The sequence below is a fragment of the Mustela lutreola genome, chromosome 3 (genome assembly GCF_030435805.1).
Source record: "Mustela lutreola isolate mMusLut2 chromosome 3, mMusLut2.pri, whole genome shotgun sequence".
NCBI lineage: Eukaryota > Metazoa > Chordata > Mammalia > Carnivora > Mustelidae > Mustela > Mustela lutreola.
The window spans coordinates 181,305,334-181,328,755 of NC_081292.1; the positions used below are offsets into that span (position 1 = coordinate 181,305,334).

Here is a 23,422-nt window from a genome sequence, read left to right on the forward strand (position 1 = left end):
TCTTTAAATGTGGATCAAGAGTAGCTGATATCAAATCCCAGAAACCAGGTATGGCAGAGCTAGAGGAGCAACTGTAAATAAGGCTGATGAAGGTCATGAGACTCAGAGAAGAATAGATCTCAGATCTTATCAGCAGGAAAGAAGATTTAGGAGTGGCTTTAGGATAAGACCATTAAAATATCATTTTGTGAAATCCGTAATGACTATTTGCTTGTTGCTCTAATGATATTTCCGATGGCATTCAAATACCCACACAATAATTTTGTTTGGCCCAAAGAAATCACCGCTCCCCTGGAGAAAATTGCGTAACAATTACAGAGAAAGCAGAGCAATTCATATAACCCAGAGAACAATCCACTTTGTTTTCCTGAATTATGTGCCAATAGTAGGCCTGGAAATGTCCAAACTTATCAAAAGCCAGTCTTGAATGCAGATGAGAAGTCATACACCAAGACTCTGCGAGGGAATTTCAGACATTGGCCAACAAGAGGAGAGGGGCTGGACAGCCAGGTGACTGAGGGTCATCCAAGTCCATTTCAAATGAAAAAAAAAAAAAAATCCCATATAAGTAAGATTCTCCTCTCAAGATTCCCAGAATAAATAAGCACATTTTCAAGAATACAGATTAACAAGCAGCACCTCAGACCTGCTTATTAAGAATCTCCCTGAATAAGGCAAAGTCTAAGAATACCTATTATTAATAATATCACCAAGTTGAGTTTGATGATTAGTTGGATATAGGGATCTACTCCATTTTACTAGAAAGTAATCATTCCCTCTTTAGCTGGGGATTTCTGGGTCCCAGAGAGAAAATCAAGGTGCTGTCTGTCCCACAGAAAATGCATCTGGAAACCTGGAAGAATGAGGGGAGACCTTGATAGGACTTTCCCAACTTTCCCTCCTGCCATTTGAGACTCAAGAACTAACAGGAAGTAGGGGGGGCTCCAAGGAAATCCAGGTGGTCCCCAGCATAGGTTTTAATTACATTACTCTATGGCCAGGTGTTTTCCTGAGGGAGACAGCCCCTCTGCATAGTTACTGACAAACCTGAGGGTCCTAGAGCCTGCTGTGTTGTCATTTTACCTGCATCAAGAGAAGTTCAAGGCAATGTAAATAATGCATATCTTTTCTTAAAAATCAGTGTAAATATTTCATAGATTATACAGTAAATAATAAATACATTTGAAAAATATAAATATTTGATCATATAGAGAGCAATTCTTAAGCCTGGAATTACATATGAATGTTCAAAAAAAATCCAGTAAATCCTAAATGGTGTATCAATGGTTCAAAAGTGACCTGAACATAGTCATAGGCACAGCTTTTAAATTTCCGGATTTGTTTCTTGGCCAGGGGAGTGTTAAATCAAGATGTCATTGTCTGTAACAGCCTGCTTGTGAATCATCTGAAATTTTGGGAACTCCCAAGCTCCTCTGCCTTCTGATAGTACTTGGCGTGCATCTTGAAATAATAAAATGCTTTCTTCCTAGGAGAGAAATGTAGGGATACCCTGCTGTTCAGCTGCTGCTCTTACTGCAAGGAGGTTCCATTCCTACAATGGTTGCCCCCACAGAAAGACTGGATAATAAATACCAAATGTCTCTTGCAAACCAAGCAGGTAACATTTTCTTACACCCAGCAGTGGGTCAAATATTCAAGTAGGGAGCTTCAACCAGATAAATGTGTGTTGTTGTTGTTTTCCACATTATCAAGGATGTGTTTTATATTGATAAAATAATCTATTCATCCTCCCTGCAGACTCCTGGCCCATGCATGATCTGTTTCTGTTCACATCTGTCTGCTCTTCTGGAATTATATGGAACTCCAGTCCCCATCACCCACACAAGTTCATCTGTGTTCTTCATTTCTATTATGTCCTATCATAGACAGCCTTGGAGACTTGGTCCCAGCCTTGCTCCCCTGCAGCTGTTCTTGCTGAATCCTGCACATGCTCATATTATAGCACCTGTCCCAGAGAATTAAAATACTTGTTAATGTTTCAGATTTGCCACGGTATCCCAGAACCTAGAAGAGTGGCTGGCAAGTAGTCAACTCTGTAAGTATTTGTTGAATGAATGAATGAATACATTTTTTTTTATAAATTTTTTTTTAAGATTTTATTTATTTATTTGACAGAGAGAGAGAGATCACAAGTAGGCAGAGAGGCAGGCAGAGAGAGAGAGAGAGGAGGAAGCAGGCTCCCTGCCGAGCAGAGAGCCTGATGCGGGACTCGATCCCAGGACCCTGAGATCACGACCTGAGCCGAAGGCAGCGGCTTAACCCACTGAGCCACCCAGGCGCCCGAATGAATACATTTTTATCTATCTCCACCAGTGACAGAGACACTGCTTTTATTCACAGTGTTCTTGGAGCCTGGTACAGTGCCTCACACAGGGTGGGTGCTCTGTAAAGATATCTTGGACAGATAAACAGACTTTAGAAGGGAATGTGTCTGGGGTGGTGAAAGCATATGCAGTGTATGAAACAGAAACAGAGAGAGAACAGAGGAGAAATAGGGGGTGTTCCAAGCTACAGTTTCACTCTTCTCATTGAAACATATCCTTGGGGAAGATTAATAAGTACATACTTTAACAAAGGTTTATAAGGAAGATGAAGAACATATTCTTTTTTCAAAAATAAATCCCTGTTAAATTAAAAAGAAATGTTCCTGGTTACAACCATGTCACATTTATAAGGAACATATCTCTAAGAAGCTTGAAGCATAACCAAAGTTAGAACATTAAATTTTGCACCAAACTACCACTGTGTGCTTGATGGAGGCCATTTATTCATCTCATTTTCCTCTTGGAAGAAACAAATCAAATTAAAGGAAAAGATCTAATAACTTGCCCAGAGGCACACAAAGATGCAACAGTGGATCCAGTTTCCTCTCCATGGTTCCTGAGAGCACATCGCTCTCAAGATTTAAATGAGCAAGTCTGGCATAAAGACCCCCAACTGACTATAACCCACCAATATACAAAAGCTCACGGAATGTAAACGCCATCTAGGACTTAAGAGTGAGAAGTATGCATGCAAAGAAAAATATGATATGGTTCCTGTCCCCGTAGAAGAATCTAATGGAAGACAGAGGATAAGACAAACACTCAGGACATATTCAAATCCCAATTCACAGCATTAAATGGCAGGTGTAATTAAGTGGGAGAAATAATCTATCTTTTAGGGTTCTTTTGCTGTAGGCGTCAGTGACTGAACAGTGTGAACCATCTGAAGAACCAGAGCATAGGAAAGAAGACTGCATACTCAGAAAGCTTAAAGTGCCCTAAACCAGCCACCATTGCTGGAATGAAAGAACAACTGCTGAACATTTCTTTCCATTTCTCCAAGATTCTGTTCAAGAGTCAAAGTCCCAGTAGAGAGAGAGTCCAAGTGGATGAGCTTAGAGAACACCGTCCCCATTGCTGTCCTGTGGCAATAATAGGAGGGCTCTGGTGGGAGAAACCCCTGAGGACCTCTCAGCCTCTCCTGTAGGATGGAAGAACCCTTTGATTTGTCATTCCTCTGTGACTTCACCCAATGAGTCATCCCCTCAAAGGACACTGAGGCATTCTCAGTAGGAGGAATGCATGAAGGGCTCCAGAAGATGGCAAACGTGTGTTACCAACAATCCCTGTGAAATAAATTCAATAGGAGGGGAAATCCCTGGACATGAACCAGCAAATAAACATGGAGGAAGTAGGCAAGACTCAAAACTGGTCTGTTCTATCAAAGATAGAATGGTTATGGTAAACTAGCTCTCTGGATGATATGGAGTATGTCAACAGACCTTCATCATGTATGGAATTGTTCAAACGTGTCCTATTGTTCTGAGTTAAAAAAATATATTTTTACTTAGATTCAGTAAGGACTGGCATAATGGGGGTATTCAGGTTCATGGTTATTTAACTGTGTTAGCTAATTGTAATGAAACACTGCCTTCAATTTTTTTAGAGTGTACCCCCTTTTTTATTGAGGTATAATTGACGTACAACATTATATTAGTTTCAAGTGTATAACATAATGACTCAATATTTGTATATATGGTAAAATGATCTACAACAAGACTATTTAACATATGTCAATACATAACTACAGAATTCTTTTTCTTGTGATGAGAACTTTAAAGGTTTACTGCCTTAGCAAATTTCAAATATGTTATATTCAATTTTGATATTTCTCAGGTTAGAGGAAAAATTTTCCTTTTAGAGCACTTGCCCACAGTTTAAATCGTAGGTTACAGCAATAATTCTTCTAATGTGCATAATACTTTAATGCTTCCCATTTTTTTTTACAACTGTTAAGTTAATTGAACCTCTCAAAACTTCTGTGTCATATGTACAACCCCTGTTTCCATTCTCATTTAACAGAAAACAACCAAACTCGGAAAGGTTAAGTGATTTGTCCAAGATTACAGTCCAGGGGGTCTGGCTGGCTTTGTGCATCTCTTTTCCAAGTCATGTTTTAAAAAGAGGCAGAAAAATATTGCACTCATGTATAAATGTTAGTAACCTATATTCTCCTATATTTCAGACTAAATCAAATAACCTGAAAGAAATGTGTATCTTTTTAAGAATAGTGATGACATTCCTCTAGTCAAAAAAATAATAATAATAACAGCTCTTTTGAGGTGAGAAAGAGCCATGAAGAGAATGTTTCTTCCGTTAACAAATATGTACGCAGAACTTTGTGCCAGTTCTCCAAGGCAAGCCAGGGGCCCATGGCTGTGAATCTGGACAAAGCCATGAGAACTGGGCTGGTTGGAGAAATGGGGAAGAAGCGGGACTGGCATGTGAGCAGAGTTTGAGGAGAAAGGAATCTAAAGGATTTCATCTAGGGCAAAGCTGGAGACTAAAAGTGGGCAGGCTACAGACCCTTCAGTCTGAAGGAGCAGAAAAAGCAGGAAGAAAGCAGAGGAGTCAGAGGCACAAGCAGAATGGTGTGGAAGAGGGTGCTGGAAGGTGAGGAGTCCGTTGCCTGACATTGCCTGTGAAGCACCTACCTCCTCACCCCCCAGGTGGGAGATAGATGTTAACTAAGAGGGCTGGGCTGGCTCCCTGATGCACCGGAAAGGAAGAGCTAATAAGAAAGCCCACAAAGAGCTCCTGATGGAGCTAGAAAGAGAAAACAAAAACACTTGAAACTACCATCAACAGGATAGGGACAGGAAACCAACCCCAAGCAAAAGCAGTTCATTGGAGACAAGGAACTCAGGGAGAGAAAGGATCACTCGAGCTCAGGGAAAGGAAGGACCACTCTGAGCTAGGGCAGCCTCTGCAGATTTCACCGAGGAATGACACAGACCTTGAGAAATGTGCTGTGGCTGGTATGTCTTGCCAATTTGCTTTGAAATGTAACACAGACTTATAGTTCACTTTTCAGTTTATCAGTCTTAGAGAATGTTAACCCTTGCTCCCTTTATTTATTTTTTTTCTCTTCCTCTACTGGATGATTTCTCTGAAAGCCAGCCAAAGTCCCAGATCAGTATATACACCTTGTTTTATCTAATATCAACAGACTCACGTTAGGTGTATCTGCTCTGTGTTTGGCACTGACAAAGCGCTGGATTTAATGAATAAAGACAGAAACTGATAAGGCAGGAGTCCCTGTCCTCAGGAAACTCGGTTATTCAGGAAATACAGACACATAAACAAATTGTTAGAAAGCATGGTGGAGGGGCGCTTGGGTGGCTCAGTGGGTTAAGCCTCTACCTTCAGCTCAGGTCGTGATCTTGGGGTCCTGGGATTGAGCCCTGCATCAGGCTCTCTGCTCAGCAGGAAGCCTGCTTCCCCCTCTCTCTGCCTGCCTCTCTGCCTACTTGTGATCTCTGTCTGTCAAATAAATAAATAAAATCTTAAAAAAGGGGGGGGGGGACATGGTGGAAACATTTGCAAAAGCAATCTGTATAAAAGTTAACAGCAATGAGTTCTAGCATTAGAAAGAAGGGTTTTTTGGGAGAAGGGGGGTGGGGTTATGGACATTGGGGAGGGTATGTGCTTTGGTGAGTGCTGTGAAGTGTGTAAACCTAGCGATTCACAGACCTGTACCCCCGGGGATAAAAATATATTATATGTTTATAAAAAATAAAAAAATTTTTTAAAAAGGGTTTTTTGTTTTGGGTTTTTTTTGTTTGTTTGTTTGGTTGGTTTGGTTTTCCATTCACTTATTCAACAAATATTTTGAGTGCTGCCCAGGTGATCACTGGGAATCACCAGTTTCTATATCATAGTCCTCATTTGAAACAGCTTGTACTGAAAGTTGGGAAAGAATTCTACCTGAGTGAGAATCAAGAGGAAACATTTTGGTCCTCCTGAGACCCTAGCACTGAAAGGATAACGTGCTTTTGCAGGCTGGCTCTAATTTGGTGCCACAGTGATGGACCACTAAGGGATTCATCAACATCTCAATATATGAAGCATTTTCACTAGCCCTCCCAACCGACATATGGTCCTATTTCAAACTCTAAAGGATTTCCCATAAGCAATCCTAAATATCCATCACTTGAAAAAAAAAAAAACAATTCCTGTATTATTCATCAAGAGAAATATTCATTACAACAGAAAGAATCTCTGCAGGGGCAGAGATGTGATCCAATTTGAGATGACATCAGCCCTGATTTGTACTGCCCATTATGTGTTCTGGGACAGGCAAGGGAGAGCTCAGAGCCAATGCCTTGCTGGATCCAACTTGAGGGTCTACAGCTCCCTTTTCTGGAAACGGTTCCAGGTGTTCAGCCTGTACCAGACTCACAGGCTTCTGAAGAGCTAAAACACTGCCACTGAGAATCACCTGGGGGCAAGTGTACCTCCCTGCCTTAGTCCATTAACGCTGCTATTTAAAAAACAAAACAAACAAACAAACAAAAAAACCACAGGCTGGGTAGCTTATAAGCAAGAGAAACTTACTTCTCACAATTCCGGGGCTGGTAAATTCGACTTCAGGGCACCAGCATGGTGGTGTTTTGTGTTCTGGTGAACACTCTCTTCCTGGTTCAGAGCTGGGGCTTTCTTGCTGCATCTTCATTCAGTGGAAGAGACTGGGATCTTGGTGTGTTTCTTTTATAAGGACACTGATCCTATTCATGACAGCTCCAACTTCGTGCCCAAATACCCCCCCCCAAAGCCCCCACCTAATACCATCATCTTTGGGGATTCAGATTTCAACATAGGAATTTGGAGGGGACACAAACAGGCAGACCATAGCACTACCCCATAGGGTGTTGGGAGGACTGATGAGTTAGTAAAAGCAGAGTTTAGAACTGCTTGCTACATAGGAACCATCATGTTAAGTTATAGTATGCTGTAGTCTCTCCCAATACGTCCTACAATTGCTTCACACACCTACAATCAAGGAGAGAATGGGGAAATCAGTTAACTGACTGAACTTAAGACACAGAGAAAGTGTGCCATTAGCTGGACAATTCTAATTTTTTTTAAAGTCAAAATGAGGCTAATGTTCCTACTTATAAAAATAATGTGAGCATGCCTCGTAGTTTTACTGAATGGCAGATTTCACATGTGTACGGTCTGTGCATGTATGTGCATGTGTGTTTTTGTGTGTACATGTGTGAAAGCCAACTATTTAAAATAGACCTAGAGACAACTATAAAAGCAGACTTTGAGCATCTTTTAAAATGTTATGGGCAGTTTCTGTTTTCTCCAAAATGCATACCACATAATTCATTACTTCATATCCCCATCCATTCTGATCTTCAGCTGGCTATTCTATGCTCCTTCTTATAATAAAATTTAAAAGGAAGATGATATTTTGGACAAGTCCTCTGATATCTGTCCCTTTTCAGTTATCTGATTCTCCCTTCTTATAATTATCTTATTGTCATTGCTAAAAGAAAGAGCATAAACCCGCAGGGAAAGTAAAAGCTGTGATGTAAGGGTAATTCCTGTCAGATAAGAAGGAAAAAAAAACAAAGCTCTCCCAACACTGACGAGAGGCTCCTAAGAAGAGAGAGAAGAGCAGAGGCAAGAGGTCAGAGCCAGGTGAGGTGTTTTGCTCTGTATCCCACCTTGGAGTGGGGAGCAATTGGTGGAAGCTCCCAGACTGGATGGGGTAAGCCTCATAGGGAAGGGGCCTCTCCATGTTTTTCAGGGCACACACATAGAAAGCACTGGCTTCTTTGAGAAGATAAGATACAGGCATGGAGTTAAATGGGTATCCAGGCAGTTCTCTGTGGCACTGGCATCTGGGTACCCAGAGATCTCAGCAAACCCTATCTGGGAGGACTGATGAGCCAACGTGGTCTATCGCAAGCATACCTAAGCCATGGCATGGACCGTGGTCCTCAGCAACACAGGCCAACATGGTGCCCCAAAACCATGTGAATTCAGCCACATTCAGCAGGCATTAGAACAGGATACCAGTGATCAGAGGGCCTCTCAGAGAAGTCCAGCAAGGACCTAGCAGCAGCACCATCCCCATGCCGCACTCCCCATCCCCCATGCAAACATCTTCTTGCACCATGTGCCATTGGGAAGGAGGAGAGAGGAGATCTCTCAAAAGAAAGAAAAATGACTCCTAGTAGGCGTTTGAACTTTCAAATAACTACCTGATCTTATCCTGAACTGATGAGATCAAACTCCCGGTTCCACAATCAACAAAACTGAGGATGAGGCCAACTATGGAAAATAAAGTTGCATATTTTACATAACAAGTTCAAAGACCACATGCAGTTAGCTTATAGTTCGTAGTGACAATAGTATCTCAGGCAGCCAGTATTACCGTTAAATAGTCTCTTCCGTTGTCCACATAATCTTGGTTTTCATTTAGAAAACAAAGAGCATTTTCCAGAGAATATTATTTCAAAAATGATAAGTCTTATAAGAAAATAATCATCACACTCTTCTCAATGAAAACAAAATATTGCTAAATAGGTAGAATATATAATGTTGGCGTCTCACAGGAAATGAAACTTCTCTTTCAACAAAAGGTTACCTCCACTGGCTTGGAGGAGAATCTTTTTCTTTTGGCATCTTTTCAAATTAAAAAACCCAAATCTGCTTTATAGTGTACTGCACATACGCTATTCCCAACTTATAAAGAAAAGACAAGTGCCCAATATTAATATTATAGCCAAAGAAGGCCAGAAAGACAAAATTATTACAGGATCAAAAAATAAAATGCTCCTAGAAGTTAAGAGGGCAAAACAGATCTCAAATGACAATTCTGGTTACAAAGAACTCTATTAGAGATCCTTGTTCCTTTATTAGGCAAAGATTGCACAATCTCTGCTTCTCACTCCTCAATTTTTTTTTTCCCCAAATCCCAGAGAACTCTGGCTTTTGCCCAACAGGGAATAAGTCTACTTTAGTATAGTGCATAATTCTAGGGATGGACCAAAATTTAAATAATCTATTTGCCTTAGGTCAGCACAAAAAACCTGAAATTGCCATTATAAAAAAATAGCCAACACATGATAAAAGGTGATTTTCCCTTATAATGGGAGAATATTTCCCATTATAATGGAAAATATACAAAACTAAGTAAAATAATTGCATGGAGCACTGGGTGTGGTGCATAAACAATGAATTCTAAAACACTGAAAAGAAATAAAAAAAAAAAATCCCCGCCCCCAAAAAAGTAAGTAAAACAGAGTTGTTATTTTACAGTTCTGAAATCAAGGGGCAAAAGAGTTTTTTGTGGTAATTCTTTATTCTGATGAACTTTCAGGGATGCTAGTATACCCACTGATGGGGGCCTACAATCTTTTGGTAAACAAAACAGGGCTATATAACCAGAGTTATAGAGCTATCCCAGACTGTGAACAGCAACACTATTATCCAAGCTCTGAGACTTAACCTAAAAAAAGAATTCAGAAAAAGCAAAGAGCCTTGTGCACAGAGATATCTTCTACGGCCTTCTCTATACTACCAAAGTAAACAAAAAACTCAAAAACTGGAAGCAACTAAATGTCCAAAATCAGCTTATGATACATTAACATAATAATGTATTCTGCCTCCTTGAAATCACATGTAATGCAAACCATCTGAAAATAGGGGACTACTTTTATTATATAATGCTAAGTGGAAAAATGGAATATTAAGTACTACCTACCTTCTGTCACAAATAGGTTGAAAATGTTCATTTGCAATACGAAAATAATAAAAATAGTTTTATCCGAGAGCCAGGTTCAGTTTTTTCTAGTTTAAAAACTCTCATTTTATTTTTGTGATCTCAACAAACAAACTATTCTGTTTCTTCAAATGTGTGTTTTTTAAGGAAGTCCTTTCAAGAGGCAATGTGGCTCTGATATAAATCCAGATGGCAAAATTACAGTGTATTTAAAGAAGTCTCTTTTAATGTGGACAATTTAGAAATTAAAAAATACAGGGAACGAGCACCGGGTGTTATAGGGAAGTGCTGAATCACTATATTGTACCTGAAACTGATATTATTCTGTGTGTTAACTAACTGGAATTTAAATAAAAACTTTAAAAAAAAAAATTAAGCAGAGTAAAAAGACTGGAATGGGAAATGGTGTCTGGGGAAGCCTATCTCACCAGGAAGTTCTTCAACAAGGAGAAAAATGATACAGGGAAGGCAGATCAGAGAACTTTTAAATTTTCTTGCAGTGTTTTGCTTTCTGAAGGTTTCTCTCTTTTAACTGAAGAAGGTGAGAGATTAAAACAACAGCAACAACAACAAGAAGTTAAAAACCCCCTTTTGGTTAGCTGTTCTGTAGAGCTCACTGCCAAATCTGGGCAGAAAAGAACACTGCAGCTTTGACAAGTTAGCAACTAAATAAGATTCTCACACCTAAGAAATTCATGCCCCACCAAAAGTACCCACAGGAGCTTTTAAAATCAAAGCTAAAAGTGACTTGTGGGAAGCCATGCATTGGACAGCGCCCAGCATTTGAAGGTTAAAGTGTTTTCTAAGGAGAGAATGGAAACCAAATTCAATTAAGTAGAGATGGATAGTAAATTGAATTTAGTGCTCAAAGGTGCATTATACTTGGAAGTTTTACTTCTTTAAACAGCATGGTAGAGCAGAAAAGGCACAAAACCAGGCATGCGGAGATTGGGCTGGGTGCTGATCAAGGCTCCGCCACTAACTGCCTGATGTGTCACGGAAAAAAAAAAATCACAAAAATCACAACATGGCTTTTTGTTGTCATGGTTGCCATTTCAGTCTGAAAGTTGAAGAACTTTGATTAGATTGCTTCAGTCTGCTCACAGAACACAACCATCCTCCTATTCATTGTGTGGGGGTTGTGTAGATCATGTCAAAAATGTGTTGTCATTAAATGACTAGTTCAAGGAATGGGGTCTCCATTGCTGATGCCTTCCAGCCAGAAACCAGCAGAAAAACACCGATATGCAACCGAGTTAGGTTTGTTGGCTCACTGAGAGACAATAAGAGAGAGACACCACGCTACGGAGAACCATCGGTTGGACATCTATCTCAAGGAGAGGGTTTTGCGATGAGCTTGTATTAAGATATGAATTTATAGGGGCACCTGGGTGGCTCAGTGGGTTAAGCCGCTGCCTTCGGCTCGGGTCATGATCTCAGGGTCCTGGGGTCGAGTCCCGCATCGGGCTCTCTGCTCAGCAGGGAGCCTGCTTCCCCTCTCTCTCTCTGTCTGCCTCTCCGTCTACTTGTGATTTCTCTCTATCAAATAAATAAAATCTTTAAAAAAAAAAAAAAAAAAAAAAAAAAAAAAAAAAAGATATGAATTTATAGATAATTTTAAGGAAGGCTCAAGGAAGCATCGTTTTGTTTTGAATTGGGTGCTGTCAGAAAGCAGGAAAAATTCTATCATTAAGTATCTTCAACGTTTCCTGGTAGACAGAAGGGTCAGAGTGACATGAAAGCTATAATTGGTAAAGCAAGTATCGCTCATGTTAGCCCAGAAAGGGGAATGTTCAGCCATTTTGGTTTGGGCTGTGTTCTTGGCTCTGTCGGTTCACCGACATGTTTACAGCACTGGTTTTTGTTTTGTCTTGCCCCATCCATGGTCAGAGAGTGGTATCGTCTGATACTGATATTCTGCAAAATTGCTTATGCCCAACAGAACGCTATGGCCTAGCTCTTAGAGCCAGACAGCTCCAAGCTGACAGCAGTCAGGGGCTGCACTTTCCTTTCTCACCATGCAAAGAATAATTAACTCTAGGGAGAAGTAATTAGCTCAGAAGCCAGAAAGGGAAGCCCCAGGCTGGAAGCTATTGAAAGGTAGAGCATCAATCCATAAAGCTAAAGCTCTAGGAAAATGAGTCAGAAAACAAGTAAAAGGTATTGACGTAGAAAAAAGAAAGAAAGAAAGAAAGAGACATATGAGCAGGTGACACAAGACAGTGGTGGAACTAAGTCCCAGAATGTAGGGCTTCCATAGACTGGTCCTTTCATGCACAAGCCCCTAGAAGTCATTGCTAGGGCAGCTTTTTAAAAAGATGAACTAGACCAGACATAGTAATATTTCAAGTATTTCCCAAATAAGCCATTTTATGAAAGCTTTCTCCAAATGGTATTTTATCTTTTTTTTTTTATAGTCTCAACCCTACTTTATTGATTAACAAATGGTATTTTATCTTAAACACAAAACCGATCTGTGTTTGAAAGAACAAGTGTTGGTCTGTTTTAATAATTTGTTTCATTAAAAATGAAATTAATCCATTAGATAATATGCTGAATCGATAATCTATGCATGGATCAGGGAATTATCATTTATTTTTTGAAAGCTATCAAAAGTATAGTCATAATATTTAGGAGGAAATAAGTTTATGCAGATGGAAAGAACATGCATTTCAGAGTACATGAAACCTTTCTGGCTTCAGAGAGTGAGTCTCATGTCTCAAACAGTACATATGCTCACACCAGAGCATGTACCCTGATTTTTTTTTCAAACGTCCCTATATCAAAAACAAAATAAACAATAACAAAAAAGGATCATCCTGTCAGTACAGATCTGTTTAGTGATGCTAACATCCACAGTCCATAATAGTTACTTGGTTACACATTACAGTCCATAATATTTACTTGGTTACACATTCTGGTAAGCATCTCTACGTTACAAGTCTGGATAATGCTGGGAAGTGTTTAAACAGCATGTCCTGGGGCACAAAGACTCTCTCTCTTACATATCTGGATTTCCTGGGGTGTACACTTAGGCAAGACGGGTATTAGACACCACACAGGGCCACTAGGATCCGGGGAGGCCCCCCAAATAACCTTTGGAAGTTGTAGCAGTAATCGTGGGCTGCAGAATGACAAAACAGTGATGCTGGTGTTAGTTCCACTAATTGACTTTGCAACATCAGAGGCAGGGCACCCCCCACAGAGCACATCAATAATTTGGCTCCTCAAGGGAAAGTCTTGCTGGTGCCTGGATAGATCTGTGACCTTTGGCAGATGGAGCCGTATCTGAATATGCCAAATCAAGAAAATAAAAACAATAAAAGGAAGGTAATTTGCTAAATGAAATCTACATCAACTGAACTGCTTGCCACAGTTCATCAGAACCTATGAGGATCCCCCAGCAGGTTTTTAACCACCTCCATGCCTTCGCCTTCAACAGATACAGCAATCCCCTTTTTCCACTTCCTTCCCTTGAAAATATGTATTGCAAGGTGTAAATAGGAACATATTTGCTCCCCACCCATTTCAGGCCCTTGTTCCTGGTGTCTGCTTAGAGTGTGTGTGTGTGTATGTGTGTGTGTGTGTATATACAGGTGGTCCCTGACTTAATGACGCCTTGACTTAAAATTTTTCAACTTTACTATAATGAAAAAGCAATATGTATTCAGTAAACACTGTACTTTGAATATTGAATTTTGATCATTTCCCAGGCTAATGATACACCACAGGATCCTCTCAGTGCTGGCAGCCAGCCACAGTCCCCAGTCAGCCACACATCACCTTATCACAGCGGTAAACAAAGATACCAATGACAACCAACCCGTACCCATACAACCGCAATGTTTTTTTTCCCTTTCAGTACAGAATTCAAGAAATTACATGACATAGTCAACACTACTGCAAAGCAGGCTTTATGTTGAATGGTTTTGCCCAACTATAGGCTAACATAAGTGTTCAAAGCATATTTAAGGTGGGCTAGGCTAGGCTGTTTGGAAATCTAAGTGTATTAAATCATTTTGACTTAAAATATTTTCAACTGACAGTGGGTTTATTGGGATGCAACCACATTGTAAGTTGAGGAAGATCTCTATGCATATGTATATACATCTATGTATAATTTTACACTCATTGTAATTTATATCTGCTCACAAAAAGCAAAAGACTATTTTTCCCTCTCAGGGAAAACTTCTTGAAGAACTTTTCTGAAGGGGGGCATCTGGGTGGCTCAGTCGGTTGGGCATCTGCCTTCAGCTCAGGTCATGATCTCAGGGTCCTGGGATTGAGCCCCACATCAGGCTCCCTGCTCAATGGGGAGTCTGTTTGTCCCTCTCCCTCTGCTGCTCCCCCTGCTTGTGCTTTCTCTCTCCCCCTCTCTCTCTATCAAGTAAATACACCAAACTGTGGAAAGAACCAAGATGCCCTTCAAGGGATAAAGAAGATATGGTCCATATATACAATGGAGTGTTATGCCTCCCTCAGAAAGGATGAATACCCAATTTTTGTATCAACATGGATGAGACTGGAGGAGATTATGCTGAGTGAAATAAGTCAGGCAGAGAGAGTCAATTATCATATGACTTCGCTTACTTGTGCAGCATTAGGAATAACACGGAAGACACTGGGAGATGGAGAAGAGGAGTTGGAGGAAATCAGAGGGGGAGAAAAACCATGAGAGACTGTGGATTCTGAGAAACAAACTGAAGGTTTTTTTGAGGGGGTGAGCATGGTGGTAGGTATTATGAAGAGCACGTATTGCATGGAGCACTGGGTGTGGTGCATAAACAATGAATCTTGGAACCCTGGAAAAAATTTTAATTTAATTTAAAAATAAATAAATAAATAAAAACAAAATCTTTAAAAAAAGAACTTTTCTGAACAGAGTTTTAGTGGAAAGAACAAATCATGCAATTTGGAGCTGGCTAGACTTTCCTAGGATTCAGGTTTTGTTACTGTTGTTTGTATCTCAAAAAGAACCCCAATAGTCATTCACCCTGTCGCCTCTGTCCCAAGGCATGGAAATACTGAGCTTTGTAAAAATTGCCAACGTTCATAGCAGCTTTCAGAGGGTTGACGTGGGGCTCTTGGAGGATGGTTCTCTATACTACATACCCACACTCAGGGGTGTTTATCCAAGGGCATTTTTCCCTTTTAAATTAGGATGTAAGTTTCCTTCAGGGAGAGGGCCTCCCAGGTCACTGTTTAAGGCAGTGGTTCTCACACTCTGCTGCTAGAATCACCAGAAGATGGTTTAAAAGTCTTGATGTGAGGCCCCACCCAAGACCATCTAAATTAGAATTTCTTTTCATGGACCCAGGCCTCAGGACCTTTTAAAGCTCCCCAGATAATTCTAATATGCTGCCATACTGAAAACTACTGGTTTAGAGCAAAGGAAAAAAAAAAAATACTAAGGTCAGTAAACATTTAATTATTGTGATTTGGTTGGAATGGAGCCAAACTAACTCCCAGTTACATTTTAAAGCCAGCCACTCCCAGAAATTGGGAAGGAGACAGAAGGACCCTCTGCAGTGTGAATAGAGGTCCCCTTTACTGCTAAGATTTGCTTGTGTAGAATGCCACAGCTGGCCCTCTGGGGGAGCAGGACAGAGTGAACCTTTCTCACCAGGCCTAAAAGAGAGACTATGCAGACTGAAAATACAAGAGAGGGTCCCTCTGCAGTTCCCTGCATCCGAGTAAAAATTATTTCAACCTCTTTAGACCACTACTAATCAAGGTCCATAAAACCTTCTTTGGGGTGTGAGACAGAGTCCAAGATTAGGACACTCCTCTCCAGTTTTCCTAGGGTTCCTCAACCAATCACTTCTGCCTCTCTGTGCACAACTTCCTCCAGTAACAAAGTCCCCTGGAAACCAAGTTGCAGTGACAAATAAGCTTGGGCTTCAGAGAACCAGGTGTGTGTATACAGCCACCATACAGAATTGGACAACTTTTCTAGAAAATACAGCAATGGACAGCTTTTCTAGAAAATACAGTTTTCTATGAAACCCAAAGAAATATTCTGCCATACACTCCACCCAGCTAGTAAGGTTCAACTCAGAAGCTGTATATTGTGCTTAGTGTTAAATTTATCCATGTAATCGAAGGAAAGTTTCTAACAGCATTTGATTTAATACCTCACTAGTTAGTAATGATCCCAAAATCTGGAGAACCTTACATGCGCTTAGTTACTAGCTCTCTATCTACCTTTCAGTTTTCCTGATTCCTCCCCTCCAGTTTGGATGATAGAAACACTGCATACTGCTCAGAACACTTTATATTTAATATCTAACGAATGTTAGTTAACTAGATGAATAACAATAACTCTTAATAGTATGATACTTACTAGGGGCCAGGCACTGTTCTAAGCACATTGCCTATATTAACTCACTGAAGCTTCATGAAGCCCTATGAAGACAGTAGTAGTATGAAGCTCAGTCTAGAGTTCAGGACACAGAGCAGAGAAAGGTTGAATGATCTGATCAGTCACCAAGCTAAAAGGAAAGCACAGAGCTAGAAGAGCTGCGATCCCACGCCAGGCCAGCTGGCTCCGGCAGCTGCTTCTTTTTGAAGAGTGAGTGAATAATGAAGTCTTTTCCTTGGTATTGAGTGTGCTTTCCTTTAGACCACGCACTTCCCAATTTGTTGGGTTTTTTCCACCCAAAATTATTTTTGAGGCCTCCATGATGCTATATGGGAACATAGCAAGCACCGTGCTTCTGACTGTTATGTTCCAACATTGGCATAGAACATATTTCACAAAGCCATTCCTAGAGCAGTAGAAATTCAGACGACGTCCAACACTTGCTACCACAAACAGCAAGCAGCAAACATCCTTGTATTTACCTTGTGGACTTCTGCAAGAGTTTCCGGGCTGTCTAATCAGGGGAGAAACATTTCTGGTGCAAAGTAATCCCACAGAATACCAGTCGATGTCAGTTACTCTTCAAGAAGACCAGGTAACATGCCTGCCAATGAAGGATGAGCAGGGTCTGTAACTAAACAAAACTGAATAACCAAACACAACTTAGCGTCTCTTTTTCTTTAATTGCAATGCTGCTCCTTAAACCCCTTTGTCGGTTAAGCCAACTTTCTTAAGAACTGTTTCAATTATTTTTACTAAAAATAGATTGATTATGTATGACGTAGGCCAGTGAATACCACATTCTGAATCCCAGTTAAGATTTTTAAATATGATTTCATTCTGTGCATATACTCATAATATATAAAAGCTACTGTGGGCATCTTTGTTTTCTGGATGACAATGGCTCAAAATTAATATGCAAGTTAAAATATGCCTACTCCTACCAACGATGGATGGATGTATCACTTGGCAATAGTGCTCTGCTCAAGGAACCACCTTAAGAAATGTCAGTCCCACTAAAAAGAAGTGTATGCTGGAGTTTTAAAAGTTTGTGGGGGCGGGCCAAAGGAGAAGGAGAATAAAGTGAAACTATACCCGACATTCAAACCACCAAGAATGTGCTGGCTATATTCAGATTGTTGGCAGGAAAAGATTTTTGTAATTTCTTTTCCATAATTTAGCCTAGCTGGATAATTACATTTAGAAAAATAAGATAGTGAGTAACCACAGATGTGTATGTAATGGAATAAAAAAAAATGTAGATATATCTCTCATGGAGATAAGAGGGGCAATAGAAGTCTCTCATGATCAATTCTGAAACAAAAGCTGCATTCACTCCAGCCAAAAGAACAATTAAAATCAGCCAGGAAGACACAGAATGCCAACCAATCTTATCCACTTGTCACTCCAACAAGCTAGCCTGATGGTTGTGTACCCACTGCCGCTGACAACACCATTTCTAAGGAATAGATCAACTTCAACAGGTGCGGGTAGCAAAGTCTTTCTATCCAAACTAGTTTTACCCAACAGTTCAGAACTCTGTTTTAAGCAGCAGCTTCAACCATCCTTGGTTCTCCATAAAGCGTTGTAATGGCCTGGGAAGGCAGCGTGTTGAAAAGAAAAGGAGAAAGGCTCTGGAATCACCTGCAGTGGCTCCCGGATCCCAGGAAAGTGACTTCACTTCTCCTTCTGGAGGTTCTAAAGGGGAATGCCTCTTTGCCTTTCCTACTTCAGGGTGCCACCTGTCTGCCTTGGCTCATGGCCCTTTCCATAATTCCATCTCTCTGTTCTCTGTTTCCAAAATCACACCACCTCCTTGGACTCTGACCCTTCTGCTTCCCTCTTATACTCGTTAGGACCTCTGTGATTACATTAAACCCACCCAGATGAGTTAGAATAACCTCCTCCATCTCAAAACCCTTAATTTAATCATATATGCTAAATCTCCCTGTGCCACATATTCACAGGTTCCTAGGATGAGGACACAGACACCTTCAGGGACCACTATTCTGCCAGTCTTCTTAGTTGTTTGACATTTGGCAAGGTGCAACAATGATGGATCTCAGTTTCCTTATCTGTCAAACAGAAATTTTTGGCTATTTTGAGGATTAAATCAAGTGACTATAGAGTACTCAGCAAAGCTTCTAGCTCATAGAGCAAGTGTTCAGTAATTGCAACACTGGAACAAAAATAAAACAACAAGAAGGGTGCAGGGGGGCCTGAAGCTTTTATAATTCAAATTGTTGCAATTTTCCCATTGCCTGTGTTTGAAAGACATATTTATGATCATACTGAAACAATATGTCACTTGATTTTTTGAAGTTATGATCAGAACAGCAGTTTATGTCATAAAACAGAAGGATTACTTAGAGCATTAGTAATTGGTTAAAAAGAGTGTCTAGTAGAATTAAATGAACCACATCTTTCAAAAAAAGATCAAAATTACGTAATAGACAATAGATATCAAAAACCTTAAAATTACACATACCCAATGAGCCAAAGAGCAAACACTCAGCAGTATATTCATGGGAAGTAGGCAAAGGCTCAGCTACGGGGGCTCTCCCAGCATCGTTTATAAAAGGTAAAAATCATGAAAATAAAATTGTTTACAGTAGGAAATCTTTTGAATAAATTAAAGTTGTGTTCATTTTTAAAAAGAAAAACAAAAGGAAGAGACAAAGTAAAGACAAGAAACAGCAAAAGGATAACAATGTTGACTTATGAGAAATTGCGGGTAATTTTTAATTGTTCTTTCCATTCGCTTAGCTTTATGTTCTAGACTGTCTACAACTTTCTACTTTGTAAGAGGCCCAATCCAGTCTCGTTTTTTTTGTCTGGAGCTTGTCGGTTTTACACTGCAACACGGAATGAGCACTTTCAGTTAGCACAGACTCCTGAACTTGCCTCCCCACAGATGAGCCTGTTGGGCCTCGAATCTGAAGAGTCCGGCAAAAGATAGAGCCTTCCCAGGTGTCAGGAGTCCACGAGCCACCTTTATGGCAGACATAAAAGCAAGCAGGAACCATAGAAAGGCTAAAGAGGTCCTGGAGAATCAAAAGGCTAAAACAGTTTTAAATCCCAAGTTGGGTACACATAGACATTGAGCTGATAAACAGAGGCATCTGAAATAAAGAAGTCTCTGAATAAAAGTCTTGATGACCTACTCCGTGTCATGCCATATTCGATACTTGCATTCATCCTCCACACCTGTATTTACACTTGTAAACCATACGTACCTTCTGCTACATCAAAAGCATTGAGCAGAGACTATATATATAACAGGGCCACGGGAAGCGGGAACACAGTGGATAAAGGACAAACTTCTCTGATGTTACAATCCAACAAAAGCCCTACAAATACTATGATCCTTGTACAGCTCCTCAAGTAAGTACACCTGTGTCCCAGACTTGCTATTCCATTAATTAACTATGTGACCTTGAGCAGATCAATTATCCTCTCAGAATTTATTTCCAGAGAAGTTCAAACTAGAATTAATGATTTTCTAACTATTATTCTTAGAAACAGCAGGGGGATGAAACAAGGGATGAATGCAAAGCCCCCCAACCCCTCTACTCTGGCCTCAAACCAGAACAATTACCATTTTGTATCTCTTTGATTCATTTACATTTCCTCTTAAGATTTTTGTTTAAAGAGAGTGTTCCACTGTCTTCATGAAACAATTTGAAAATTCATTGACTAAATGACTTCTAATGCATTTCCAAATTATAACCATCACCTACAAGGACTTCAGGTGATGACCAAAGTCAAGAAACAAAGGATGCAGGGACCAGATGCCTAAAGGTGTTGGCCATATAATACAGACCAAATGCAAGTGAGCACCCACTGAGCAGCTAGGAAGCCAGTGAATCTGGTTCAACGCTCTGCCTTTCCACTTTTCCAAATATATTCCTAACACCCACATTTCTAAGTGCTGGATTGCCTGTTCAAATAGGGCAAATCCTAGGTTGCAATTGTAGTCTACCCTTAAAGCTTTACAGGGAAAGAAAAAAACTGGAGCACACACAGATTTTCATTTCATTGCCACTTCTAAATTAGTTAACTACCAAGAGCATGAGGTAGAAAGCCAAAGAATGGCAAGAAATGGTTTAAATTGTGCTTAGATATATTGGTTAGCCAGCATTCACTCCTTATTACCCTTCCTTCCCTCTGAAAATCTATATACCTAACTCCCTCTGGTAACAGTAGTGGTGCCTACAAACTTAGCACCACCTATGGGCCAAGTGCAGTACTTAGTAGCTCTCCGTACATAATCTTGTGTGATCTTCACCATATGGCTACTAGATATTATTGACCCATTTTAAAGATGCTGAAAGCAAGACTCAAGAAATTTCATAACTTTCTCGGGATCTCAGAACTAGTTAGAGAAGAGTATAGGACTCAAACTTTGATATTCCTGACTGCAAAGCTTCTTTTCACAATATGGACAGATCACAGAGTTTAGTGCATGAGCCATTAGATGTACGAGACTAGAGAATCCACCCAGTAGTCAAATAACTAGCAATCTGTTCCCACTAGCTAATTATTCTTTGTAACAAACAAATTTTGAGTAATAAGAGAGTGCATAATTTCTTTCTCCGAAATGTCTTCTGAAGGTCATGACCATTAGCAGAAGTAACTATTTTCTGTTTTGGTCTGGTTTTAATTAGGGTAGTAGTCTGATTGAACATAGATATTTATGACATTTATTAAAAGCTTTTATTACTAATTTTTCCCAGAAAAAAAATCTAATGGAGATGTATTGGAGAATTTCCATAAAATTAATGTCCAGACTTAATGGATGTCTAAGGTATCATTATTAACGAGAATGTTCCATATACTAGGATCCTTTGATTAGAGATTAGATACAGTTAGATCAGAGCTTATTTAAAACTGGATGCATGCCAAAGTATCCAGAAATTCAATTTAAACACATTCTAGAGGCTAATGCTTTATTTAGGGTATGCCTTTATGATGCCAAATGAAAAGCTGCAGTTACAAAAAAATCAATTGATTCGGTCAGCTGCTGGATGATCTAAAGACCACATCATGCTCAGTTTGACTCCCGCTGATACCTACACAAAGTCAGTCAATTGAATCAAGATGAATTTTCCAACCGTAGAAATTGACTGCCACCCATCCAGAAGGACATTCTTAATGGACAGCAGCCCAGCTCTCACACAATCCTTGATGGACGCAGTGTGGACTGATGGACTCAGTGAGATTTTGTCTTTCCCAAGACTTCAAACCCTGAAACTGTGATTCTCAGCTGTGTGGGGAAATCCCACGTCTCCAGTTTCCACCCTGAAAAAGAATTATCCAAAACCCCTGGAGGCAGAGACATCCTTACTGAGATCCTGAGAGGTCATCTCCCCTCCCAGATTGAGAAGCCCCCATTTAGAGTTGGCTTTAAAGTGGCTATGGAAAGTGTCATGTGGTATGTTATCTCTGGTTCCCTCTGAGGATCCTAAGCCGTGTTCAATACTCTTAAGCAACTAAAAGAGCTTGAAAGTGGCTGGAAATACCAGAGAAAGGGAGGACTTCGGTATTTTTTATCTAATTAGGAATAGGATTCTGCTTTAGTCCTCTTACTACCTGCAGGCAATTGTCTGGGCTGGTGGGCACCAGGTCAGCCAGCCCTAGAAACCTTTATAAGCAAAGCAGAGGGCAAGCCACTATATCTCAGAATGATTCTGTTTCTGTTAAAAACTGTCCTGAAGACTCTCATTTTTCAGACTCTGATTTCTTCTTATTTTCCTGGACCCAAATCAAGAGCAGCAAATCAGTGACCCAGAGATGGATTTTGAGTCCTAAGGTAATAGTTCGAACAATATTCAAAACAAATTAACAATAAACAAATAAATAAATGAACTGATTTAGGTGCTTCCTTGCAAAAATTGTGAGAATTCATAGAAAATGTAGATCCCCAGCTTCTCTGCAAAATTCAGAATATAAGATACTGATAAGCACATACCCCTCAAGGCAGCATTCAGCAGCAGTGCTTGGTTTATAAAGTTTCTACCCTTCTCAACTGTCCCCAGATGCGAGGGTCAAGTTCTTCTTACCCTGAGCTTACGTGACTTGTTACTGTTACCTGCCAGGTCCCTGTAAGCATTTAATTTTTCAACTGTACTTTGAAAACCCTGGATACAATATCAAAGACCCTCTTCTCTGAAATCCTCTTTAAGTGAGAAAGTGAAGACTCAGGAAGAGGAAGTCATAGGGAAGAATCACCCATCTTGCTAGTGGCAGAGCTACTACTACTCAGAGCTATATCCAGAGCTGGGTATAGATTCCCAATTTCACCTCCAAATGAAATCAATCCCAATTGACATCCTCGCCATGCATACCAAAAAGGTGTTCTTCTCTTAGTAGAACCATTGCACAGTGCTAACCTTCTTTTAGATGTGCTCTCACTCCAATTTTATAGCAACACTTTGAATCAGGTATTTACCACAATGCTGCTTTATAGGTAAGGACAATGAGGCTTGGAGAAGTTAAGACACCAGCCCAATGTTGTGGAGTGAGGGACAGATCAGTGGTTGAAAGCCTAGAGCTCAGTCACTTAATGGCAATATATACTGTCTCACCTTCCTTAAGGCTCTGATTCACTCATTCATTTGACAATGAGTAAGCCCCACACTGTTCCAGTGGCTGGGGATACAGCAGTGAAGATCCAAAGTGGCTCTGCTCATGGAACTTGCAGTCCATAGCAGCTTGCAGCTGTCACTGACCAGCTGTATCATGACCAACCATTTCCACGGATGCCATCTTATATTACCAAATAAATTCTGTATCTATAAATTTTTTTCTGCCTATACATTCCACTAAGCTCCTTAATTTTCCTTCTTTTGTGTTGCCCACATCATCCAACACAGGGGCTGGTTCCTTGGAGGTGTTGGATAAACACATTGATCTGAATAAAGTGAGCACAGAACAGAAAGGATGATATAGGAAGAGAGCCAGGCTTCTATTTCTCCA

The 23,422-nt window shown here is 40.2% G+C and overlaps 1 long non-coding RNA gene across 1 annotated transcript in view; it reads right to left on the bottom strand.

Annotated features, from left to right (window-relative positions):
- Positions 1 to 23,422, bottom strand: part of LOC131827405 (uncharacterized) — a 47,615-nt gene that overhangs the window by 19,299 nt on the left and 4,894 nt on the right. The window contains exon 3 of the long non-coding RNA XR_009352005.1: positions 16,927 to 17,048. This is a non-coding gene — a long non-coding RNA (uncharacterized LOC131827405). The remainder of the gene's footprint in view (positions 1 to 16,926; positions 17,049 to 23,422) is intronic.